Raw genomic sequence first — 14,257 nt, 5'->3', positions numbered from 1 at the left:
GCGGAATGTTGGCCAGCGCAAGTAATCGCCGTGGAACACTTCCATGTCAACGGGTGGAAGGCGACAGCCTTCAGACGTGGCGAAAGGAGCGGACATAGGAGCGGGCGGTGTACTCGATGCGGAAAGTGCGTCGATCTGTACACCCAGATGGGTCGTACACCGCTCGTAGACAGTGTAGCAGTTGTCGAATTTGGCCTCCATGGCTTCAACTTCGCCACTGCTCGCCCCTTGGCTCAATGCTCTGGCACAGATCTTATATTGCTGCTCAACATCATCCCACAATGCCTTGACCCGATCTCGGCGGATCTCGAATGCTCGAGCTGAGCCGCCTGGGTGGCGTTAGAGTCTCCGGGACCGTCAATGCGCGACTCAAACTTGATGAGCCTATCCGCAGCCGAGATGAAGTCAGACAACGACATTTTAGACGGACTTGCGGGCTTTGGACTGGATCGGGTGACGACCGGACTACGCTTGAAAGTGCTACTTGTCTGCGGTTTCCCGGACGGAATGGGTGATGCAGAGGCACTGCGCTTGATCAGAACGCGAAGCTGATACACTAAGTTGCGCTCTACCCGAACGATCAGACATGGATGCTAACTAGAAGTTAGCTGCTGGAAATTTCTGATATGGAGGCAGAAATTAACTCAAAGAACAAAGTAATTCAGTTGACAAGAGCAAGAATGTTGTCAACTGAACGTAGAGCAAATTAGAAAAGAATTATTGCCTTGTTAAGCAAGTAAAGCGAAAACAAAGAAAAAGAAAAAGAAAAGGCAAAAAATTTAATTTATTTAATTAGGATAAATTAAATAATCAAATTCTTAATTTGAAATTCGACTTTGTAATTAATTATTTTAATTAGGATAAATTTAATAATTAAATTTGCTTTACAATGTCTCTTTGAAATACGATAAATACTGATCGTGACACAACTATCGTTACGAAATTGTGGCGGCCGCTGATAGCTATTGAAAATGTTATCGATACTAGTGACGATCTCAGCTGCTTGGACACAACACAAAACAACCATTTAACAATTTAAGATTATTGTTTAGTAAATGTGTAGTGTATATGTATGTGGAAGTTGCTATTGTGAATTTATATGTTAATTGTGTTGCTGGGCTGTTTGTACGCGAGTGAAATATGAAGAAGTTTCAAGATGCTCATATGTGCATACATGAATGTATGTATGTATGAGCGTATGTTCGTACAAACAGAAGAAAGCGGACACACAATTAGCAAATAGATAAATAAAACTAGTAGAAATTAATTATTAAATTGCAAAATAAAACTATTAAAAACAACAAAGGATACTGTGTTTTATTTAATAGTTGAGCGAGGAGCATGTATATATGTATGTATACATATATATGTCTCTCTGCAGCCGGCGACTAGTTACATATGTATATGAGTACATATGTATGTATGTGCGGATGGATGAAAAGGCAGAATATGTAAATAAATTTATTAAACGATCAACAAAGGATATTGTTCTTCTCGTGTTAATAAATATTAATCGGATTTAAACACAGCTTAATACATATCTATATATATAAGAATATATACATATAGGCATGTAGTCGAAATATTGCTAGATTAGTACATATATATGTATATACAAGGGAAGGCGGATGAGAGGTGCCAGTGTATTTATGCATATATATATGTATGTACTACTCTAGACAAGAATGGGGTACTTATCTCGACGGCCGATGGAATGCTGGTGTGAAGGTGGATGAAGATCCGGCTCGAAGGACCAAATGTTGGAGTGGTGGCGTCGCCGATAAGCAAAAAGACCGGGTTGTAATTTCCTCGTCTTTATTTCTTAGATTAAAGCTGTGTTGCTCGTATAGCATTAGTAATAAGATGTACATATGTCTCGTCAGTACCAGGAGTGGCAAGTGACAAGTACTCGCGAGACGAAGTAGCGGGCGCTAAGTACCGCGAACCAGTAGGAGAACTGGGTGATGTTATTAACAGAATGCTGTTAACAACATAACAGTGTGCGGTGCGGGAGGAGCAATTCTTGTTAATGGGATCTGGCATTAACAGATATTGCATGAAGAAGTTATGGCGAGTCACAAATTTGGTAAAAAAGCAACCGATTACTGACTTACCGCTTAAAAGATTTGTTGATGTAGATCACACAACTGTGAACGAAAGACATGCCATTTGGTGTAAAACCTCTGAGGAGAAAGCAGAATCTTTTGCTCTTCATCTTGAAGGACGGTTCCGGCCTAACATAACCTGCAGTCAAGAGGATAAAGAGGACATTGAATCTCAATGCTTGCCAGATTTAGACAGTGGTAGCTTGCCTCCTGTGCAATTTCGACCTATACTTGTTCAGGAAGTTATGACCATAATCAATGATCTTCAAATTAAGAAGTCTCCTGGGTTAGACTTCATTGATAACTGGACACTCAAAGCACTTCCTCTAAAGGCACTGCTGTATTTAACTCTTATATTCAACAGTGCGCTCAGATTTGGACACTTTCCCAGCCGATGGAAATGCGCAAGAGTCAGAATGATAGTTAAACCTGGTAAGCCAGCCCATGAGCTGACTTCCTACAGGCCAATCAGCTTACTCTCAGGGCTATCCAAAATCCTTGAGAAGTTAATTATGAATAGGCTATTTGAGGTGGAGGCGTTTTGTAAGGCAATGCCTGATCATCAATTTGGCTTTCGTAGTCGGCATTCCACAGAACAGCAACTTGGTCGTGTCACTCAATTCATTATGGAAGCTTTTGAAGATAATTATTTCTGCTCAGCCGTCTATCTGGACATTTCTGAAGCTTTTGATCGTGTCTGGCACCCAGGGCTTCTATACAAGCTAAAGAAGTTACTACCAAATGTACTATTTAACATCCTACATAGTTATCTCAAAAATCGTACATTTATAGTGGAGTGTTTCGATGGCACACGATCAAGTGTTAAACAAATCGCTGCTGGTGTTCCACAAGGAGGCGTTTTGAGCCCAATTCTGTATAATTTCTACACTGCGGACATGCCACTACCAGCCATATCCAGCGTTCGACGCCCAACTGCACGCATGATGCTAGGAACATATGCTGATGACACTGCAATTCTCTCGAGCAATATTAGTTTGACACATGCTGTACAACACCTTAATCAATATCTCAACACATTTCACGAATGGACCAAAAAATGGTGTATCAAACTCAACTATTCCAAAACAGTTCATGTGATACATTCAATTCGACAAGTACAATATGATCATCAAAGTGTTGTCACAATTGCGGGTAATAATATTGACAACAAAACTAGCCATAGATATTTGGGCATACAACTGGATAACAAACTGTTGTTAAAAACTCATATTAATAATATAATTGGCAAGCTTAGAACGAGAACTAAAGAGTTAAAGTGGATAATTGGAGCTAGAAGTAAGCTGCCACTAAAACTTAAAATATTACTATATAAGCTGCTTATTGCGCCGATTTGGCAATATGCTCTTCCTATATGGGGCGCGCTGATATGCGAGACCAGATTTAATAAGCTGCAAGTAGCACAAAATAAAATACTTAGAGAAATAACAGGTGCACCGTGGTATGTCAGTAATAACACACTTCATATAGATCTGCAAGTAGACACTGTTGAAAGCATCTATAATAAACTGTGTTATAAATATGTGAGCCGGCTTCTTGCTCATCCCAATCCTGAGGCAAGACGAATTGGTAACTACCCGTGCATTCCGCAACGGCTGAAGTGGAAGCGTTACTCCGTGATGCTCAACAATCACTTGCAATCAAACATATTTAAGCGGAAATGGGAACTATTACAGGCCAAGCAGAGACGGGCACATGGTTGCATATATGTTGCTACTATCCCTTCTAAAAATGCAGTTTCTACTTTTAATCATCCTGTTAACTTAAATCGGAACTTCAACTCATATCAGAATATCAGTTTTAGGCGGGACGATAGTTTCAGGCAAGATACTGGCTCCAGTCAAAATAATGGTTTCAATCAGGTCGATGGCTCCAGACAAAATTCCATTCCCAGTCGAAATATTGGCTCTAGTCGAGATGTCAATCTTATTCAAATCGACGGTTCCAGACAGGATCCTGGCTCCAGTTAAAATACTGGTTCTTCCATACAGATTTTGAATCCCAAACAGGATGCCAGTCCCGGAAGAGATGACGTTTCCTGGCCGGATGCAATTCTCAATCAAGAAATCTTTACATTCACTGAAACATAATTAAACAAACTACTTTTGTATTTCACTTCACACTCACATTTGGGATCTACACACAGTAGGCGTCAACAAATTTACACAAATTTATCAAATTACTTTTGTATGTCACTTCACATTTAATGTAACACTCATTTGGGATCTACACACAGTAGGCGTCAACAAATTTACGCAAAATTTATCAAACTACTTTTGTATGTCACTTCACATCTAATGTAAAACTCACATTTGAGATCTACACACAGTAGGCGTCAACAAATTTACTATATTATACAGTAGTATAGCAGTAAATAAATAAATATAGTCAGTCAGTCTAGGGCACAGCCTTGAGCAGACCTGACTATTCAACAAAAAAAAAAAAAAAAAAAAAAAAAAAAACAACAGCCGAGAAGGCCGAAACATTTGCTGCAAGTCTTGAGCAGCGTTTTCAGCCAATCGTGACTACGCCGCCCAGTGATCTGGCCGAGATCGAGGCTCAAGTTAGCCAGCCATCTTTGACTGCTTCAGTCTCATTTCGGCCAGTCACTGCGGCTGAGGTCATCAGTCACATCAGCACGCTAGAGAACAAAAAAGCGGCTGGATTGGATCAAATTGATAATCACACCATTAAAGCGCTGCCGATGAAGGCTATTCTGTATCTCGTCTTGATATGCAATAACTCTTTTAGACTGGGTCATTTCCCCTCTTGCTGGAAGTTAGCGATGGTGAAGATGGTGCATAAGCCTGGCAAGCCTACGCAACACGTCGCATCATACAGGCCAATAAGTCTGCTGTCTGGCCTCTCAAAGATACTCGAGTATCTTATTTTGAGCCGTATGCTGGAGCAAGATACTCTTGTAAATGCGATCCCAAACCATCAATTTGGATTCCGCAAAGCGCACTCAGCTGAACAGCAATTGGGTCGAGTCACCCAATTTATTATTAAAGCGTTTGATGACCATAAATACTGCTCTGCTGTGTACATGGATATCAAAGAAGCCTTTGATCGAGTGTGGCATACAGGCTTGAAGTATAAGCTCAAGATGCTATTGCCGGTTGCTCTCTACCGCATCCTCTGCTGCTATCTAACAGATCGCACTTTTATTGTTGAGTGTCACGGTGGCTGTCGCTCAGGTATTAAGCAAATTCACGCTGGTGTGCCACAAGGTAGCTTGCTTGGGCCTATCTTGTACAATGTGTACACCAGCGATATACCGAGGCCAGCTTATCCGCGAGGGACTTTGATTGCCACTTATGCTGACGACGTCATCGTTCTTTCGGCAGACTTTCGTCAAGCAGATGCGCTTAATCAGCAGCAAGCTTACATGGATAGATTGGCTGAATGGGCGAGCAAGTGGTGCATTACGATTAATGCAAACAAGACTATGCATATCATGCATACGCTTCGAGTTATAGCGCCATATCAGGCTATTCGTATTGGCAACGAAACTATTGAAAATGGCACCTCACATTCGTATTTGGGCGTTACTCTAGACACAAAACTACGATTCTCACAACATGTCACTACGGTCGTTACTAGGGTCAGGGCTAGGCTTAAAAAGATAGATTGGCTCATCAATAAAGACAGTAAATTGACTCTAAGGACTAAAGTCATCATATACAAGCAGCTAGTTGCTCCACTTTGGCAATACTCGCTGCCTGTATGGGGTGCTTTGCTATCTGAGGCGCAATTCAGCCGCATTCGAGTCGTACACAACAAAGCTCTGAGAGCCATTTCTGGTGCTCAGTACTTTGTTTCGAACGCGCGCATCAGAGCTGATCTAGAAGTTTTATCTGCGGATGATATATTCAACAATCTCTGCGCCAAATACTATGATCGACTCCGGGTCCATACCAACAACTTGGCCAAAAACATTGCCTACGACCCGTTCATCCCACAGCGGATAACATTGGCTAGATACACGAGTCTCGTAAGCATGCATTTGGCCAATGACATTGCTCTACGCACCCAGCGACAACTACAACGGGAAGCCGATGAAATTGCTGAAAGTAGGGAGCGATTCCTTCGCCAACGTGAGGCTCAGCAACGCAACGAAGCTGCACAAACAGCAGCCCACCAGCCGCAACGACTACCTGTTTTCGAGGGTATTGCGCCAATGCCGCGGCCACTACCACCACCATCACCACTTGCTGCCTATAGGGTCGTATTTGGATCACATAGGGATCAGAGTTAAGTAATTACACTATTTAAACACAAATTAAACACTCAGTTACAATTTCAAAATTTTATTTTCGGCACATACATATATATGTGCACGGAACATATGTGATGGCGCTTGCGCCTTAAATGCACATTTTGAATTAACTAAAAACTAACTTAAATATACGCCCTATTGGCTGTGCAGCCCACTTGGCTAAGTCTCCTTGCCGTAGTTGATGTGCTCTGCAAAGAAAAAATTAACATTAATAATCTTTTAATGTTTTTATTAACTTATGCAAAATTCACTTACCTGCTAGTCAGCTCGCAATTAATGAAATTCGACTATTTCCAATTTTGGGCCCCTCTGCACTTTGTATGGTAGCAGCTGTTTATATATAAAGATAATAATTAATTAATCTTAATTGTTAACTTTATTAATATCACTTTTTCAATTGTTAAATTTTTATATTGCAAAACTCACCTGCTAGTCAGCTTGCAATTAATGCAATCCTGCTATATCCAGTATTGCGCCCGTCTGTATTCCGAATGACAGCAGCCACATAAATATAAAAAGATAATAATTAATTAATATTAATTATTAATATCATTAATTTCAATTATTTACTTGTTAATATTTAAACTTACCAATTAGCAGCATAAAATTTGCATTTAATGCAATTTTCAATCAGCTGTTTTTGTTTTGTTTTGATTATGCACCCCGATAGGCACAACGCCAGGGGTGCATCGTCACTTACTCAATTGCACTTGCGATATATCGAATGAATGTTAATGAAATCAAAACTGCTAAAATGAATTGTTAAACTATTTTTAATTAATTATCTATAATAATTATCATTTACTTTTTGTAATTTAAGCTAATTTTAGCTTGAGCCCGTATTGGAGAAAATGACCAGACTTTGTCTCGACTTTTCTCTATTATTCCAATTGGCCACTTCGGGCTATTTTTCTCTGTGCATCTTGTAGATGCTTATAAATGAAAAAATTGAATTATATTAATTAATGCCATCTATTACTATTGTTAAACTTATATCTTACTCATCTAATTAGTCTATTGTAAGCTACTCAAGCACTTTATTGTTATTTTGAATTATCTTTAACTTGCTCTTTTTATTTGTATTTTGTAACATTAAGCTGCACTGTTATTTTTGTGCACTTATGGCCATTTAAATTTAATCATTTAATGAAAAGTTTCGACAAATATAGTCCTTTTTAGTTTTAATTATCTCATAGGCGCTATTTATATTTATAAAAAAATGCTATTGTAAAGTATTAAATAAATAAAGAGTATCCCCGTACTCTTCCCCTCATCATGCAGCTGCAGGTCAGCTGTTCATGTACGAGAATGGGAAGAGGCGGAGATCATTAATGTGTGTTCTTCATAGACATACGAACAGAAAAATATGCAATAACTCTTTTAGACTGGGTCATTTCCCTTCTTGCTGGAAGTTAGCGATGGTGAAGATGGTGCATAAGCCTGGCAAGCCTACGCAACACGTCGCATCATACAGGCCAATAAGTCTGCTGTCTGGCCTCTCAAAGATACTCGAGTATCTTATTTTGAGCCGTATGCTGGAGCAAGATACTCTTATAAATGCGATTCCCAGCCACCAGTTTGGATTCCGCAAAGCGCACTCAGCTGAACAGCAATTGGGTCGAGTCACCCAATTTATTATTAAAGCGTTTGATGACCATAAATACTGCTCTGCTGTGTACATGGATATCAAAGAAGCCTTTGATCGAGTGTGGCATACAGGCTTGAAGTATAAGCTCAAGATGCTATTGCCGGATGCTCTCTACCGCATCCTCTGCTGCTATCTAACAGATCGCACTTTTATTGTTGAGTGTCACGGTGGCTGTCGCTCAGGTATTAAGCAAATTCACGCTGGTGTGCCACAAGGTAGCTTGCTTGGGCCTATCTTGTACAATGTGTACACCAGCGATATACCGAGGCCAGCTTATCCGCGAGGGACTTTGATTGCCACTTATGCTGACGACGTCATCGTTATTTCGGCAGACTTTCGTCAAGCAGATGCGCTTAATCAGCAGCAAGCTTACATGGATAGATTGGCTGAATGGGCGAGCAAGTGGTGCATTACGATTAATGCAAACAAGACTATGCATATCATGCATACGCTTCGAGTTATAGCGCCATATCAGGCTATTCGTATTGGCAACGAAACTATTGAAAATGGCACCTCACATTCGTATTTGGGCGTTACTCTAGACACAAAACTACGATTCTCACAACATGTCACTACGGTCGTTACTAGGGTCAGGGCTAGGCTTAAAAAGATAGATTGGCTCATCAATAAAGACAGTAAATTGACTCTAAGGACTAAAGTCATCATATACAAGCAGCTAGTTGCTCCACTTTGGCAATACTCGCTGCCTGTATGGGGTGCTTTGCTATCTGAGGCGCAATTCAGCCGCATTCGAGTCGTACACAACAAAGCTCTGAGAGCCATTTCTGGTGCTCAGTACTTTGTTTCGAACGCGCGCATCAGAGCTGATCTAGAAGTTTTATCTGCGGATGATATATTCAACAATCTCTGCGCCAAATACTATGATCGACTCCGGGTCCATACCAACAACTTGGCCAAAAACATTGCCTACGACCCGTTCATCCCACAGCGGATAACATTGGCAAGATACACGAGTCTCGTAAGCATGCATTTGGCCAATGACATTGCTCTACGCACCCAGCGACAACTACAACGGGAAGCCGATGAAATTGCTGAAAGTAGGGAGCGATTCCTTCGCCGACGTGAGGCTCAGCAACGCAACGAAGCTGCACAAACAGCAGCCCACCAGCCGCAACGACTACCTGTTTTCGAGGGTATTGCGCCAATGCCGCGGCCACTACCACCACCATCACCACTTGCTGCCTATAGGGTCGTATTTGGATCACATAGGGATCAGAGTTAAGTAATTACACTATTTAAACACAAATTAAACACTCAGTTACAATTTCAAAATTTATTTTCGGCACATACATATATATGTGCACGGAACATATGTGACGGCGCTTGCGCCTTAAATGCACATTTTGAATTAACTAAAAACTAACTTAAATATACGCCCTATTGGCTGTGCAGCCCACTTGGCTAAGTCTCCTTGCCGTAGTTGATGTGCTCTGCAAAGAAAAAATCAACATTAATAATCTTTTAATGTTTTTATTAACTTATGCAAAATTCACTTACCTGCTAGTCAGCTCGCAATTAATGAAATTCGACTATTTCCAATTTTGGGCCCCTCTGCACTTTGTATGGTAGCAGCTGTTTATATATAAAGATAATAATTAATTAATCTTAATTGTTAACTTTATTAATATCACTTTTTCAATTGTTAATTTTTTATATTGCAAAACTCACCTGCTAGTCAGCTTGCAATTAATGCAATCCTGCTATATCCAGTATTGCGCCCGTCTGTATTCCGAATGACAGCAGCCACATAAATATAAAAAGATAATAATTAATTAATATTAATTATTAATATCATTAATTTCAATTATTTACTTGTTAATATTTAAACTTACCAATTAGCAGCATAAAATTTGCATTTAATGCAATTTTCAATCAGCTGTTTTTGTTTTGTTTTGATTATGCACCCCGATAGGCACAACGCCAGGGGTGCATCGTCACTTACTCAATTGCACTTGCGATATATCGAATGAATGTTAATGAAATCAAAACTGCTAAAATGAATTGTTAAACTATTTTTAATTAATTATCTATATTAATTATCATTTACTTTTGTAATTTAAGCTAATTTTAGCTTGAGCCCGTATTGGAGAAAATGACCAGACTTTGTCTCGACTTTTCTCTATTATTCCAATTGGCCACTTGGGGCTATTTTTCTCTGTGCATCTTGTAGATGCTTATAAATGAAAAAATTGAATTATATTAATTAATGCCATCTATTACTATTGTTAAACTTATATCTTACTCATCTAATTAGTCTATTGTAAGCTACTCAAGCACTTTATTGTTATTTTGAATTATCTTTAACTTGCTCTTTTTATTTGTATTTTGTAACATTAAGCTGCACTGTTATTTTTGTGCACGTATGGCCATTTAAATTTAATCATTTAATGAAAAGTTTCGACAAATATAGTCCTTTTTAGATTTTAATTATCTCATAGGCGCTATTTATATTTATAAAAAAATGCTATTGTAAAGTATTAAATAAATAAAGAGTATCCCCGTACTCTTCCCCTCATCATGCAGCTGCAGGTCAGCTGTTCATGTACGAGAATGGGAAGAGGCGGAGATCACTAATGTGTGTTCTTTGTAGACATACGAACAGAAAAATAGGCGCTATTTATATTTATAAAAAAATGCTATTGTGAAGTATTAAATAAATAAAGAGTATCCCCGTACTTTTCCCCTCATCATGCAGCTGCAGGTCAGCTGTTCATGTACGAGAATGGGAAGAGGCGGAGATCACTAATGTGTGTTATTTTTAGACATACGAACAGAAAAAAAAAAAAAAAATGTCACTAACCAACAAGCTACAACGCCATCCAGCAGTCGGCAGATTCGTGACTAGCGCTGCCACAAGCAGCAACAGTGCTGGTGTCACTATCCATTGTGACGATATGGCCACGCACAAAGCCATCATAGATGTCCTGGCTGCTGAGAATGTGCAGATGCACACACATCAGTCTCGCAATCAGAGAGGCTATCGAGTTGTAATTAAAAAATTACACCACTCGATACCCTGTGATTGGCTGAGAGCTAAGCTGTCGGAGTTGGGCTTCGTGGTGCGCTTCGTGCGCACCATGAAGCATCGCTTCACCGGCACGCCACTCAATGTTTTTGAGGTGGAGCTACAGACAATGCCCGATGGCAGCCACCTCAAAATATGCGATCTGGACATGATTAGCAACCAAATGGTGCAAGTGGAGCGGCAGGCGAAGCCAATTGATCCAGCCCAATGCCATCGCTGTCAGGCATTCGGGCACACAAAAAATTATTGTCGCCGCCCTTTCCGCTGCATGAAATGTGCTGGCCCCCACCCATCCACTGAGTGCACCAAAGCACGAGATGCTCCAGCAAAGTGCCACAACTGCGGAGGGGAGCATGTGAGCTGTTATAAAGGCTGCCCAAAATATAAAGAAGCTAGAAATAAGCTGCTAGCCGTTAAGCACTTGCCGGCAAACAAACTGCAAAAGCAACAACAGCATCAACAACAGCACCAACAGCAACAACAAACTGAGCAGCGGCATCAACAGCAACCACAACCTGTGCGACAAACAACAAGACAACAACAACAACACCAAAAACAACTAACACTAACGCGACAGCCAAAACTGCAACAGCAACAGCAACAACATCAATCACGACAACAACAAAGCACAAACAAAAAAACGCCATTAAATCCAGGCACAAAGCGCAAGCTGACATATAGCAGCGTGGTGCGTGGATCGCATAATGCAACACAACACCAACAACAAGAACAACTACGACAAAGACAGACGCGACGACAGAAACACCAGCAGCAATCCCAAACGCCAACTACAAAGCCCACCAGCCACACCGCTAACACTAACACACAGAGATACTCAATAAACAACAAAGCAAAACAACTACCAACTACAACAATCATATCAAATGGACGTAATCCAGCAGCAAGGCACCTGGCTAGGCTGCAACAGCAGCTAAAGGATGAGCAGGCCAGGTCAAGTAGCCTTGAAAAGCTGCTGGATCAAAACAAGGCCATGTTCGAGCGACTAGAAAAACAAATGGAGCAAATTATGATGATAGTTACTTCTTTATTAATGAAAAATAAACAACAAATACAAATCACAAGTACAGGCGAAACAATCCAGCGAATCCCACAGAGGACTCCAGAGCGTGACGAAGTCGTCCCCAGAGAGCTGATGGATCTCAGCGCTGGGTACGAGGCAGCTCCAGCAATGATGTCACCGAGCTGGCGTACCAGCTCCACAACGTCCAGCATAACCACGCCAACGAGCGTAGCCGTATACTAAAATGAGAAAACAACCTTACACAATATACACTCACCTGCAAAACGGCTAAAAATCCAACGAAGATGATCAGCAATGCTTTTAACTGTCCCTGGATGCGCTAATAAACCTACCTGAAACGAGAAAAGTACAAAGAATCATCTAATTAGTAGCTAAATTAAAACTAGCAAAAGTTCACAATATACACTCACCTGCAAAGCGGCCAAAAATCCAACGAAAATGATCAACGAGGCTTTCAACTGTCCCTGGAGATGCTAATAAACCTACCTGAAATGAGAAAAGTACAAAGAATCATCTAATTAATAACTATCTTGAATTGAGCAAAAGTTCACAATATACACTCACCTGCAAAGCGGCTAATAATCCAACGAAGATGATCAACGATGCTTTTAACTGTCCCTGAAGACGCTAATAAACCTACCTGAAACGAGAAAAGTAAAAAGAATCATCTAATTAGTAGCTAAATAGAAACCAGCAAAAGTTCACAACATACACTCACCTGCTAAGCGGGCCAAAAATCCAACGAAGATGATCAGCAATGCTTTCAAATGTCCCTGGAGACGCTAATAAACCTACCTGAAACGAGAAAAGTACAAAGAATCATCTAATTAGTAGCTAAATTAAAACTAGCAAAAGTTCACAATATACACTCACCTGCAAAGCGGCCAAAAATCCAACGAAGATGATCAGCAATGCTTTTAACTGTCCCTGGATGCGCTAATAAACCTACCTGAAACGAGAAAAGTATAAAGAATCATCTAATTAATAACTATTTTGAATTGAGCAAAAGTTCACAACATACACTCACCTGCTAAGCGGGCCAAAAATCCAACGAAGATGATCAGCAATGCTTTCAAATGTCCCTGGAGACGCTAATAAACCTACCTGAAACGAGAAAAGTAAAAGAATCATCTAATTAGTAGCTAAATAGAAACCAGCAAAAGTCCACAACATACACTCACCTGCTAAGCGGGCCAAAAATCCAACGAAGATGATCAGCAATGCTTTCAAATGTCCCTGGAGACGCTAATAAACCTACCTGAAACGAGAAAAGTACAAAGAATCATCTAATTAGTAGCTAAATTAAAACTAGCAAAAGTTCACAATATACACTCACCTGCAAAGCGGCCAAAAATCCAACGAAGATGATCAGCAATGCTTTTAACTGTCCCTGGATGCGCTAATAAACCTACCTGAAACGAGAAAAGTATAAAGAATCATCTAATTAATAACTATTTTGAATTGAGCAAAAGTTCACAACATACAACTCACCTGCTAAGCGGCCAAAAATCCAACGAAGATGATCAGCAATGCTTTCAAATGTCCCTGGAGACGCTAATAAACCTACCTGAAACGAGAAAAGTACAAAGAATCATCTAATTAGTAGCTAAATTAAAACTAGCAAAAGTTCACAATATACACTCACCTGCAAAGCGGCCAAAAATCCAACGAAGATGATCAGCGATGCTTTTAACTGTCCCTGGAGACGCTAATAAACCTACCTGAAACGAGAAAAGTATAAAGAATCATCTAATTAATAACTATTTTGAATTGAGCAAAAGTTCACAATATACACTCACCTGCAAAACGGCCAAATTCGACGAGGATGAACAGCGATGCTTTTATCTGCCCTTATAGAAGTTAATAAGCTTACCTGCAAAGAGAAAGATCAAAAATTCATATAATTAATAACTAAACCATAACTAGCAAAAACTTAAAATACATACTCACCTGAAAAACGGCAACAAACTTGACGAGGATGACTAACGAACGCTTCTATCTGCCCCTGGAGATGATAATAGCTGACCTGCAACGAGAAAAATAAAAAGAACTCACAAATTAACAAAATTAAACAACAAATAACAAAACGGAAACAACACAAAATGCACTTATCTTAAAA

General features: G+C 40.0%; 2 long non-coding RNA genes across 3 annotated transcripts; both read right to left on the bottom strand.

The window, feature by feature from the left end:
* Positions 1–6,417: 6,417 nt before the first annotated feature.
* On the bottom strand, positions 6,418–10,125 carry LOC149267739 (uncharacterized). 2 transcript variants are annotated; one of them, XR_016271472.1, is made up of 4 exons: positions 9,904–10,125; positions 6,829–7,151; positions 6,658–6,732; positions 6,418–6,590 (listed from the first exon to the last, which is right to left on the bottom strand). It is a non-coding gene; the product is annotated as an uncharacterized LOC149267739 (long non-coding RNA). The 2 variants fall into 2 exon arrangements; XR_016271471.1 differs by lacking the exon at positions 9,904–10,125 and adding an exon at positions 7,208–7,759.
* Positions 10,126–12,121: 1,996 nt separating this feature from the next.
* Positions 12,122–13,087, bottom strand: LOC149267738 (uncharacterized). The gene is made up of 2 exons (XR_016271473.1): positions 12,703–13,087; positions 12,122–12,624 (listed from the first exon to the last, which is right to left on the bottom strand). It is a non-coding gene; the product is annotated as an uncharacterized LOC149267738 (long non-coding RNA).
* Positions 13,088–14,257: the final 1,170 nt, after the last annotated feature.

This window comes from Drosophila arizonae, unplaced genomic scaffold (genome assembly GCF_054131065.1).
Source record: "Drosophila arizonae isolate 15081-1271.41 unplaced genomic scaffold, UAZ_ARI_1.0 ARI_Backbone_140, whole genome shotgun sequence".
Lineage (NCBI taxonomy): Eukaryota > Metazoa > Arthropoda > Insecta > Diptera > Drosophilidae > Drosophila > Drosophila arizonae.
The sequence above is the reverse complement of the archived record's forward strand: the minus strand, read 5'-3'. Positions and strand labels throughout refer to the sequence as shown.